Raw genomic sequence first — 12,998 nt, 5'->3', positions numbered from 1 at the left:
AAGGTTGCCTCTGGCTTTATAAATCCGCATGGATTTCTTCCAGAAGCGAGCTTGCGGAGTCAGACCAGGTGGGCATGAGAAACTGGAGGAGTTGTCTCTGCGCAGAGATGTGTTTCCTCTGTGTGGGTGACTCTGTGCATTCTTTCAGCAGTCCCTTGCTTTGCATATTCCCAGTTTCAGCTGATTCACCTTGCACAAGATTTTTTACACACTAGTCCCAACTGTCCCCATCACTAGCCTCCTCTAGGGTCTCCATCTAAGAATCGACTAACCACGTTGCCTAGTAGTCATGATGGCTGTATATCACCTCCAGTAGGAGAGGTAGCACCTCCCTAACTTCCTCTTGCTGGGGAAGGAAGAGCATGAGAAGCCTGCGGTGCTCATGTTGTCACTGTGGGCGCCTCCCCATGAGGGCATCTGCTTAGCCGCTGTGGGGAAAAGGATGGTGGACTAGAGAAGCTCCCTTTGGCCTGATCCTTCTGCTTCAGGATCCTTCTTATGGTCTCATGTTCTCAACTCCCAGTTCCAAACATTGGTAACATATCATAGAATTGAAAGCCATCAAGTCCAGCACTCCCTGCTTGATGTGGGGAGCCCAGAGCTGGAGCATCCCCTGGCCAGTTTCTGCTTAGAGACCCCTATAATTTCCCCCCACCATCACTCTCTTTCCAAGGACTCTGCTGGTGAGAAGCTCCCCACTGACATTCCCAGGACCCTGCCCCAAGGCTGATGTAGAGGAGTTGCCTGCCTTCAGCTCTGAACATGATTCTAATTTTTGCCTGGCAGTTTCAGTGGCTCTCAAGCAGCAGTAGGTATGCCCTGGTTCTTTTTAAAGTGGAGAAGCTAGCTGGGATTGGACCTGGCAACTTCTGCATGTAAGGCAGGTGCTCTTTCATTGTACTGGCCCCCCACCCCTTGTTTCAGCAAAGGCCAGTGTGGGGCTGCAGGAGGGTCTGAGTGATAAAGAGACAAAGGCCTGTGTGTGTAAAGTCCCATTTTGAATGCAATCCATTGATGCACCCTGTGAGAGTAGGAATGCATAGGAGAAAAGTCTCTTGCCCTCATGGGCAGCAGTAAGCAGAGATAGAACTGGGGGGCAGGCCCCCATTTCCTGGGACTACTTTAAAGTGGCCTTTTGTGTCCTGAAGGAAGGCGGGAGCCAACAAGAAGAATCTGAGGAGGTCAGGAAGCTCCTGTGAATATTTTTGTATTTTTTTGTTTATTCTACTATTTTAAATTGTGAACTGCCTTGGCAGGAAGGTGGCATAGAAATGGAACAATTAATAAAGAGCCAAACCAATCAAATCAAAAATCTTCTCTGTGAAGAAGGCAGGAAGTCACACACTGCCCATTGAGAATTCTCTTCCACTTAGCATCTACCCTGGGCACAGTTGTGAGTATGGCAGGATTGTGTGTGTGTGTGTGTGTGTGTTTGTATGTGGAAGATTCAGTTATCTGGAACATGTGAGTCATCTGGGACAGAGATTGGTCCTGTGAGGGTGGGGGGGGGGGTAAGCATCATGCCACTTGTTTCTCTGTGTGGCTGGATCATCCATTCCTGGGGTCAGCCTGCTGCCTTTCTGAAGCCTCCCTGCCTTGGGAAGCCACACAGGGCAGGGCCTTGGGAGAGCTTTGTGCATGTGGGCCTATAATAGTGTGGAGGACAGATGGGTGGAAGGCCCTCTTTTTGAGGTGCTTGCACCTGGGTATGAAATGGCGAAAGCCTTCTCCCCGGAAAACCTCCTCTAATTGCTGGGCCTGGCATCCATTCAGGGTGGGCGCCCATGTCTGACTCTCCTTAAGTGTGCTTTCAGTGCGTGCTGGGGGCCGTGCCAGGTGCTCTTGTTAGAAATGGCCAAGCAGGCCTCATCCTGCTCTCTCTGTCGCTCTGATTCCTCTACCTGGCCTTCTCCATTCTTTCTCTTCTCTCTCTTGCATGCCGGCTTTTGCCTGCTTCTCCTCTCTCTGTCTCCATCATCCGCCGCCGCTCTCCCACCTGCCCACCCACCCCATCTAACACGCATGGAGGCCGCTTTGGGGCCTGATCCCTGCTTTGCACGGCTTCTGTCTCCATCTGAGTCTCTTCTCAGCCAATCTCTCTCTTCTCTTCTCTTTCTCTCTCTTTCTGATGATTAATTAATTAATTAATTGAGAGTCATGATTAATGCTAGCTGATAATTAACTCCTGTTGTACTAATAGTGTACTAATTAAAGACTGTGTTGATTGTTCCTACTAACTGCCATTTTTGTGTCTGAACTTTTAAGTTTGTCCGAGGAGACTGCCCCAAATTTTTTTACTCGAACATTCTCCCCTCTCCCCCCCCCACCTTTGCTGCCTCCCCCACCCCACCCCATCCCACCCTGGTTAGGCTTCCCTCGTTCTCTCCAGGGTTGCTCTGCTAAAAGGGGTGGGTGAGGTGCAGGTAACAGGCTCTTAACTGGGGCTCACAAAACAGGCAAGTTAGAACTTTGCATCAAATCATCTCTCTTTCTGGGGGTGGCACTTGCTCAGGAAGGCGAAGGAGTATGAAATGAGAGGAACTTCAGATGAGAGTGGGTTAGGCCCCATGTGTGGGAAGCAGGGCTCGTGGGTCCTCTATGCCCAGCTTTGTAGGCGTTTGTGGGCTAGGAAGGCAGAAGAGGGCACAGATTGCAGTGACCAGGTTTACTTTTCTGAAAACAGAAAAGGTTCGAGGCATCATAGACAGCCAAAGACCCTGGGGTAGGGTTGTAGTTTGTCTCTGGGGTGTACAAGAGCACTCTGCACACCCCAAAATCCTCCCACTTGGAGACTCGGCTCCCTCAAGACATGATCCTGCTCAGACAGAAACATCGCCTGCTTCCCAGAAGGAGGCACCCTCCAAAGCTCAGCTCCTCCGGAGCCCAACCTTCCTTCTGGTACTTATCCTAGGCCCAACCAACCCAGAGGCTGTTCGCTGGGGCAGATCCTATCCCTCCAGGGCCTCAAGGGTACTGCTGGGCCCTATGCCTGACCCTTGACTTGCCTAGGAAGATCCTGCTCAGTGAGGCTGACTTTGGGGACGCTTGGAAAGGCCGAAACTGATTGGCCCTTCTTGTCCAGTGCCTGCCGCCTGTGTCCCAAGATGGGTTGCAGTGTCCACACAGGGGGAGCCGGCTTCCTGAAGCACATAACACATGGCAAAACGAACATGTATGTGTGTGGTCTTTCACACATGATGGTGGGGTGGTGATTCTCAGTCCTGCATCTGTGTAGAGAACGTGTCATGCACAAAGGAGGCCTCCAGCTCTCATGCCTGCCTCTCTCGTAATTGTGCACAGGCGCCCGTCAGGCCCCAATTCTTTAGCCTTCCTGTGTTTTTAGTGTGCAATGAAGGAAGGTAGAGAGCTTGGAGGAGCTACAGCACTGGCATCTTTGGCTTGTTTTGAGGGGAGGCCAGCGCTGGGTGGAGGTCTTACTTACAGAGTTTGTGGGAGTTTGACAGGGCTATGGGCATTGCCTGTTTCAAAAAAGGGGGGAGTTTGCATCTGATCCAGCCGCCACCCAGTCGCTCCCTTCTCCCCCACCCCCACCCCGTCCACATTCTAACCTCGTTTGCATGTTGTTGTACTGACTAATTACTAATGAGCTCCTCCTCCCCTCTCCCCTCCCTGCTCCACCCTCTCCCCTCTCTCTTCCTCACTTGTCTCACTGGGAAGGAGAAATGTCCTTTGCGGGAAGGGGGTCTCCAGACTGGCCGCCCTTGATGCTCATGCTCACCCACCCCTCCCCAAATGCAACTCTCTACCACATGCACACACATGCTCCTGAGCTTGCCAAGAGACATCTCTGCGGCCTCTCCAGCTCAGCCTCCTCTCACTCTTGCCCTTTCTACTACACAAGGCTTGATGGTTCAAGTGGAATCATAAAAGGATGAAGGGAAGCCCATTGCCCCCTGCATGCACCCACTCAGCCTCAGTCCAATTCAGCTGGGTGTATTGCAACAGGGGCTGGGCTCTTGAGGTTCCATCAGCACTGGACCCCAGGGATCCGCCTTCTCTGCTGGGGTTCCCCCTGCCCAGTCTAGTTGGCGGTGCAATTCTGGTGCCAATCTGGAGCCGAAGGACCCGGTGGGCAGTCAGATGTCCCTCCCAGCTGTACTACATTCCAGGTATTTGGTTTTTCATCAGAAGCAGTTTGCTGTTTTTGCCTGTAGGCCTGTCACTCCTCCTGGATTACAGTTCAGGGGAGGTATTTGTTGCTCGGCACTGCCCTCTGCAGGGTCAGGTTGTCACTGCAGGCAAGCGGCATGTGCAATCCTTTGACAGCTGGTGACTGAAGGATGGCTGGTGACTGAGGACCGTTCACACATTACGTTCTTTTGGTACACCTGTATTCTATGTGCTGCCGATACTGTGAGGTTTGGTGTTTTGGAAAACATGCGCTCCATAAAGGCAGACACAATGGGGAACTGCCTCTCAGCATCCCGCTTTTTCTGTTGGATGGAACTCAGACTTCATAGCCAGGATGGCTTAATGCTGCGGTCTCCCTGCCTACATCTCAGCATACTTATTTTAAAGACTGCAATCCTCTTCCTTCATTTCTTTCTGAGAAATAAAATTACATTTAGCACAATTATACTTGAAACAAACAACCAAGAAGCACCAACATATAGATCAACAAAGAAAATACAACTCAAAATAAACTTTCTTTTTCCAGCTTTCTTTTATATAATTTGCATTTTTGTAAGTGACTAAATCACCACATATGATAGAAACTTTTTGTGTGATTTCTCAAGAAGAACTGTTCTTTCCCTTGAAACTTTATGTTTTGCAATATGTAGATTTATTTTAATTTAATCAACAAATTGGTCAATTAAATTACTTAAAGACCACAGAGATGAATTGACTTGAACTCTGGAGGTGAGTTGATTTGAATATTAAGCTATCAATCCTTATAGAGACTTGTAGATGGTTTACAACAAATATAAAACAAAATACATGAAAAACTAAAGGACAGTGGCAATTTTAAAACAATTACCAAAGCACCCAATTAAAAAATTGTGGAGCACTATGGAACTTGCAAATTTTGCAAGAAAGTGAATATAATACTCAGCTTAAATCCGCTTCCAGGCTCTGGCTTCCCCCAGCTTTGTGCTCTCCAGATGTTTTGGACTACCATTCCCCTCAGCCTCGGTGGGCATGTTCTATGTAATCCTGTGCTTTGTCCTTGGCATAGTATTCTGGATTATCAGAAACATAGAATTGTGGAGTTGAAAGGGACCCAAAGGGACATCTAGAGCAACCTCCTGCAGTGTAAGAATCATAGCTGCAAAATCCCTGACCAATGACCATCCAACCTCTGTTCAAAAATCTCCAATGAAGTAGAGTCTACCACCTTATGAAGGAGTCCATTCTACTTACCTCTAGCTCTTACATAGTGTTCTTCTTCTTTCTTCTTTGGCGATCACTCGTAGCCGAGTAAAGTTTAGTCGGAATAGGCTTTCTTGTCATTTGATTCCATTGGCTCAGGTCTTTCCCTCTGGAGTAGCAGAAAAAAAGCTTGCAGCCCTTCAGATATCTGAATATGGCTATCCTATCACCTTGTCAGTCTTCTCTTCTCCAGGCTAAACATCCCCAACTCCCTCAGCTGTTCTTCATAATGCTTGGTTTCCAGACCCTTCATCATTTTGGTTGCCTTCCTCTGCACATATTCTGGGGTTTACAGCTCCCCACCCTGCTGATAACCCTTTGCATTTTAAGTACATGCACTTGAGATGCAAAGACACAGTCAGGGTCAAGTGCAATTTAGCCCTGAGATCACCTCAGTGCTCCAGACAGAAGAAACATCTACATTTCACACTAGTCCACATTGATCAGTCAAGAGTTCCACATGAGCCTCTGTCACAAGGCTGGCCCACAGCTTTTCTGCCTGCTCCACTTTGACTTTTGTCCTGTTTGAACCCTTGTAGAAATGGCATTTGAACAAGACAGCTTCCCTTTAAACAGCAGCAAGCATAGTCAGTTTCTATGGAGATGAAGAGAAGAGTCGTCTCCAAACAGAAGCCCCCACCAACTGCTGAAATTTTAAAAACATTCTGCAGATTGTAGATAGTGCTTAATGCTCTGTGGCGTTAAGGCTGTGGAACTGTTTAAGTGGAACGCTTTCTTACAGACCTAAATGTTCAAGGGAGTGCCTTGGTGGATTACACCACAAAGTTCTACTCCAGTATCCAGTCTCTAGCAATGGGAAATCCAGATATACATCTGGGAAGCCCCCAAGTGGGGTGCAAAGTGGAGAACTATTCCCTGTTGGTAGCCCTTGGCAACTGGCAACTGGAGATGGTCACTAGTGAGAAAGATGTTGGAGGTGCATTATGAGGTGTGTTGTTATTATATCATTAATTTACTATCCAACCTCCTGCAAAATAGTGAGTCCTGTTGCACCTAAAAGTCTGACAAATTTATTATGGCAGAAACTTTTGCAGCCACTTTCAGCTGGCCCACCTTTTGCCTCCCACATAACACAGCATTCTGTGAGAGAGTGTGCATGACATCCATGATGCAGGTCAGTCTTAGAAGACTGGAGGAAAGGCTGCAGCAGCTGCCTTGTCCTGATTGAAAGAGGGATCTGCCTATGCCCCTCTCCTTTGCCTTTTCAAGTGCCCCCTTTGGCATCCATTTAGACCTCCTCTGGAGTCATTAACACCTCATTAGCTCAGCCCCAGGCAGTCTCCCTGCCTCCATTTAGAGGGCCTTAGTGCTCCTGGAACTGCCTGTAAATGCTTCTTGCCTGGTTGTTTTAAGTGTCAGCAGCAGGAGGAGTTATTGTTTTAAGTGGTTAAGCACTGACCCCGTCCCCCTCAATTAAACTCTTTGCTCGCCTCCTCACTGCCTGAGCTTTCAGTTTCCTGCTCTTTTCCAGCATTTCAGGACAAGCTCTTTTCAGTCAAATCCACCTCACCAGATGTCTGACTCTACTAGAAAGGGAGTCAGTCCATCAAAAGCAGAAAAGAACTGTGGCACCTTTAAGCAGCACAGACACCTGGTGCCCCTTCAGATGCTTTGGAATGCAAGTTCCCATCACCCCCCAGCCAGCACAGAGCACACCATTTGCGCCATTAGTTGGGAGAAATTTTTTTTTAAAAGAAGAAAATAGCAGGCATAGGGAGACCCTAAGCCCCCCCACTAAGGTCACAGTTTATTTTATTTGTTTAACAAAATTTATAAGCTACTTAGATAGTAGTGAAACCTCTAAGCATTTTTAAAAATAAAATAAAATCAGTTTAAAAAACAGTTTATAAAAACTATTACAGTTAACAGCAAAAGATTAAAACATTTCAACATCTTTGCACCTGGAGCCTAAATTGTGGAGCTCTGTGCCTATGGGGTGTATTGGAAAGGAAGGTCCCTTTCGCACCAGGGCAAAAATAGGCATTTGGGTGCAGGGCCTGATCTTGGTTGGGACCACAGCAGAGGGCAAATGGGCAAAGTCCCCATCAGGATCCTGGTACAGATGAGGACCCCCACTTAGCTCCATCATTCACACCATTACTAATGGCCTGGATGGCACCATTGGTCCATATGTCCAGCCAAGGAGTGTCAGGAACAGCAACACCTTGGCTTTTCTTTCCCTGTTTAGCCTTGCTGCCTGGCTCTTCCTTCTCTGCAGCTGTCAGTTCTTCTAGCTAAATGCTGTTCGGATTCATCATAATTGGCCTGAAGATTGGGAGAGTTTAAGGCTTGAAGAGTTGACCTGAGCGCTAGTCAGATTTTCATAACGGAAATTGGTGCCCCTCTGCTGTTCCTTCTCACAAACCCTCAAGGGATCTGGGTTTTGGGAGAGCAGTGTGACATTTTTCCTCGGCTGGTAAAAGCCTGAGAGGAGTTCACTTGGGGCATGAGGCTTTTTTGGGTTGGCTGAAGCTCACCCGAACAGGGGCTGCTGAAGGATTGAGCTAAGGTGACTTGCTATTTTTTATGTGGGAGCTTCTACAAGTCAGAACGTCCAGCCACTGGTGTCATTCAGCCCCTGGGAAGCTGTGCCATGGGACAGAGCATGGTGCTGTTGCACTTGTGTCCTGCTCATGTGTGGCTTCCCATAATGGGCATCTGGTTGGTCCCTGTGTGGCGAGAGTGCAGGGCTAGATGGGCCCCCTTTGGCCTGATCCAGCTGCTGCACAGCTTTTCTGATGTGGTTGTAATCCTTCTAAACACAAAGATTACCTCCTAATCAAGTTATGTAGCTCCAGAAGCATTCCTAGCAGACCAGGGTATTGTGGAGGGACATTAAGACTGCAGCCGTTAGGGTGAGCTGTTTCTTCTTCTCTCTTTCACTTCATCAGGTTCCACATTTTTATTTATCTAAGCTGCTGTTACCGGAGAGATGGCGAGTCTGGAAATCTAAGCAAGTTCATATCGCACCAGTTCAGACGGAATATAGAAAGCTGCTCTCCTGCCAGGTTTATCTGGCCCAGTATTGTCTCTCTGGTCTCCAGAATCTCAGACAGAGAAGGGTTTTTCCTGCTTGATCCTGCTTGGACCTAGGACCTTCTCCATACAGAGCAGGCACTCTCTCACTGCCCTGTGGGTTAGAGGTAGCCTGCAGGTCTTTATTCTGCACTTCTTAATAACCTTTAATGTGGCTTACAGTTTGGCCAGCCCCTTCTGCCTTGCTCCATACATCATGGACCACTCAGCCAATACATTTGCACCTGCTGAAACCTGCACCATGGGCCATTGCCTTTCCTGGCCTAGGAATGCTACCACCAGCCCATGTGACCTTTGGTTTGTGCAGAGGCACAAGAACCAAATGGTCCACTCATGTGCTAACCATTTCTGCAAGTGCTCTTACTTGTGACACTCAGCCCTGTTGGATATTAGCAATAGCCTTCTTGATAATTTAGCCCAGGTAATCAATGGCAGGGATGCAGGTGGTGCTGTGGGTTAAACCACAGAGCCTAGGACTTGCCAGTCAGAAGGTTGGCGGTTCGAATCCCCACCATGGGGTGAGCTCCTGTTGCTCGGTCCCTGCTCCTGCCAACCTAGCAGTTCGAAAGCACGTCAGAGTGCAAGTAGATAAATAGGTACCGCTGCGGCGGGAAGGTAAACGGCGTTTCCGTGCGCTGCTCTGGTTCGCCAGAAGCGGCTTAGTCATGCTGGCCACATGACCCGGAAGCTGTACGCCGGCTCCCTCGGCCAATAAAGCGAGATGAGCGCTGCAACCCCAGAGTCGGTCACAACTGGACCTAACGGTCAGGGGTCCCTTTATCTTTATCTAATCAATAGTAGAGCATCATTATGGATTGATCCATGTTGCAAACCAGGGCTTTCTGTAAGAAAGAATCAAGAGGCAGCGGCTGGGTTCACACTTCACAATAATGGTGCTGGTGTATTTTGCCTGGTTGCCCACACTCCAACTCTTCACTGTTCCCAGCCAGAGAAACAAGGCAGGACATTGTAGTTCATCCTGGCTGCCCATGGTATCTGAACTCTGGAGATGCTGGCTTCTCCCTTACAATCCAGAACTTGCAGGCCAGCAACCAGCCATGGTTTAAGGATGGCTTGCAGTCCGACTTCTTAGGGAGCAACAAGCCATGGTGACTCCAGGTTTGGGCATCATGAGAAACCAAGGTTAATCAGTCTGTTTCTGGGGTCAGAGTCACCAGGCAGCATCCACAACAACCCATGATAAGCCATTTTGGCATTTTGTGACATGTGAATGTGGCCTCTATCTTTCCAAGTCCCTCATCACAGAAGAACCAAATGAACAGAACTTCTGTTTATCCTCATCAGATGTACTCAGGCAGAAGGTTTAGATGCTTCTTGCTTACAGCTTCCACAAGTTGTGGAAGGTTGAAGGCAACCTTTGCTTTGCAGAAGAAAGCGCTGGAGACGCCAATAATCTATTGATTTACAAGTATGTGGGTGGAGCAGGTATTACGGAGGTGGAATAGCAAGCAGGCAGGCAAGCAGTGTTTAGATCCTTATAGCATCCATAGTCCTATATCCCCCTCTCCCCAACCCCAGCCACAGTATCAACTCTTCACTAGCCGAATCCAGCAGTCTTTCAGGCTTTGTCACAGCCTTCACCAACTAGCTGGGAGTGATGGGAGCTGTAGTCCAACAACATATGGCGAAGGCTGCTTTATCAGATACACTCTGAGTGAGATGGACCTTGGGCTAGATCCAGAATGGAGAGGCAAGGCTTACTTCTTGTAATAACCAGCCTGCCCACTTCCCCTCCCCAGTGGAATGAAATTGGCTGATGCTTTCAAAGTTTCTTTGGGGGTTCATTAAGGCTTAGAGGGTCCGTAGGGCAAATGCATTAGTGGGGGAAATCACTTGGGAACCCACCCAGTAATGTTCTCAGTTTCTTCAAAACCAAGCAAATAATAATGAAACACAGGAGAGGAAGCTACCTGCAGCTGAGCCCTCTGAGGAGGAGGAGGAGGCTGCAACCCACAATCCATTAACATTGCTGTGTATTTCCGTGGAATTTCAGCAAAGCTCCTAAATGGTTTGTGGTCTGCAGCCAAAGGAATAAAGCCAATCTCGTTACTATAAATAAAAAGGCAACAATTGCCACATAACAAACAAGAGGCAAGTTATCTCTCAGCTGTTTTCAGAGGGCCTCTTGTCTGAAAATTTCCCCAGAACAAAAGGGGCTTGCAAATGAGTCTAACTGGGATTTAGGCTCCTAAGAGTGGCTGCTTTTATTTGTTGCATTTATAAGTTGCTCTTCCTGGGAAGGACTCAAAAGCTGCTTCTGATTCCCAGGCGCTTTGTTGCAGCTAAACCTGCTTAGCTTTAGCAGTGAGTAAATAAATAACAGGCTTGTGGCATTGATTTGCCTTTGGGCCTGTTCTCTGAGTAATGAGTAGGACTCAGGGATACGTGCCGTGGAGGTGCTGAGTCTGGGCCCAGCACAGATATTGAGCCTCGGCACCTTTAAGCCAGGAACTCCTTGCGCTAGAGACTTCCAAACTGGGACCCTTGGAAGCAGCAGCCCCTGAGTCACATTACCCTGAGTTATCAGCCTACTTTACACCAGGGCATCATGCTTCCCATTGCCTGTGTACTACTCCAGGCAATGTGCAAGGCAGGAGTCAGTAGAACTGCAATGGAACCCTAGACTCCAGGCTGGAAGACTCCTGCAAGAAGCCTCCTGCAAGAAGCTTAGGGTGGGGAGAGGCCTTAGCTGAGCACCAGACTGTAGCCCTCTTCAGTCCATGGGAATCCTGGAAATTACAAGCCGCTTAACTTGACATCTGGTCTGGTAATACTGGTAGAAGAACAAGCCTTGCTGAAGCAAAACCAGCATGGCATATGAAAGGACAAGCCCTGTCTCACTAACCTATCGGAGTTATTTGAGAGTGTCAACTACCATACAGATAGAGGCTATGCAGTTAACATAGTGTACCTGGACTTTCAAAAGGCTTTCAACAAAGTAGCTTACCAAAGACTTCTGAGAAAGCTTAGCAGTCATGGAGCAAGAAGAGAGAGCCTCTTGTGGATCAAGAACTGGTTAAGTAACAGGAAACTGTTACTGGAATATATGGACAATTCTCCAAATGGAGAGATATAGGGAGCACATGCACTTTTTATTCATAAATCGAGAGTTCAGGGTGAGTTGTAAGGTGGACAAGCTTGTTGATTATAGTAAATTGTTCAGGATCATTGAAACAAAAAGGGACTGTGAATAACTCCAAATGCAGTGTAAAGTGATGCATGTCAGGGCAAAAAATATTAATTTCACATGCACACTCATGGGGTCTGAATTAGCCGTGACTGTCTGGGAACAAGACTGTTGAGGTTGTAGTGGATAGTTCAATGGAGATGTCAACCCAGTGTGAGGCAGCTGTGAAAAAGGCATATTCCCTGCTAGGGATCATTAGGGATGGAACTGAAAATAAAACTGCCGATGTCATCATGCTGTTACACAAATTATGGTGCAGGCACATCTGGAGTACTGTGACAATTCTGGTCACCGCTCCTCAAAAAGGATATTGTTGAGCTGGGAAAAAAAGGTTCAGAAAAGGGCAACTAAAATTATGAAGGGAACTGATGAGGAAAGATTGTAGCATTTGGAGCTTTTTAGTTTAGGGGTACAGCAAGTGAGGTGTACGAAATTCTGCATGGTGTGGAGAAAGGGACAGAGAAAAGTTTTTTCTTCCTTTCTGATGTATCACTAGAACTCATGGACTCAATGAAGCTGAATGTTGGAAGATTCCGGACAGGTAAAAGGAAGGCCTTCACGTAGCATGTAGTTAAATTATGGAATGTGCTCTCGCAAGAGGCAGTGATGGCCACCAACTTGGCTTTAAAAGAGGATTGGACAGATTGATTCGTGGAGAATGAGGCTATTGGTGGCTACTAACCCTGTTCTGCTTCCACTGTTGGAGGCAGTATGTTTATCAACGCCAGTTGCAAGGTAGGACGCCTAGAGTCATTGTTCTTTATGTGTTCAAGTGAACACAGGAAGTCCTCCATGGCCAAGGATGCTAATGGTGCCTACAGAAAACCCCAATCCTTGCACCTTCCTAGTGTCCATTTCCTCAAGTCTGGAAGGCTGGAGCTTCAGCAATGAAGTTGCCCAGAAGGGAGACTTGCATAGGAGCTGGAGGGTCCCAGCCAGGCTTAGATCTGGACAGGTGCTTCCATGCTTCTCCTTCCAAGTCTCCTCACAGGAAGCTAATGGAGCACTTGACAGCTGCTCTGAAGCTCCTTCCTGGTTCACCATCTCCTCTGCTCCTGGGACCCTGGGGGACATGGGAGTAGTGGCTTGAGAACTGACCAGGAACCTATGTCACTGGTGAGACCACCTTCAGTCTTGGGTCTGGGATGTCCAGACCCAAAAGCTTTTAAAAGTTCCTTGGCAGGGTGGAATTCGTCTGTAAGGTCCTGCTCCCTTTGCTCCTCCTCTGAGTGGAACCCTGACACCCAGTCTTGTAAGATAAGCAGCTGAGTCATTTTGGAGATATTTGCCTCCTTTAGAAGCTGTTAGAAAAGGTACCCAAAGCTGCTGCTGCAACATTCAT

General features: G+C 48.0%; 1 protein-coding gene across 32 annotated transcripts in view; it reads left to right on the top strand.

Moving 5' to 3' along the window:
• Positions 1 to 12,998, top strand: part of NRXN2 (neurexin 2) — a 355,283-nt gene that overhangs the window by 163,080 nt on the left and 179,205 nt on the right. The gene's annotated exons all lie outside the window — the stretch shown is intronic.

Source organism: Podarcis bocagei (assembly GCF_964188305.1).
Source record: "Podarcis bocagei genome assembly, chromosome: 16".
NCBI lineage: Eukaryota > Metazoa > Chordata > Lepidosauria > Squamata > Lacertidae > Podarcis > Podarcis bocagei.
Note: the sequence above shows the minus strand (reverse complement) of the source record. Positions and strands in the feature narration are given on the sequence as shown.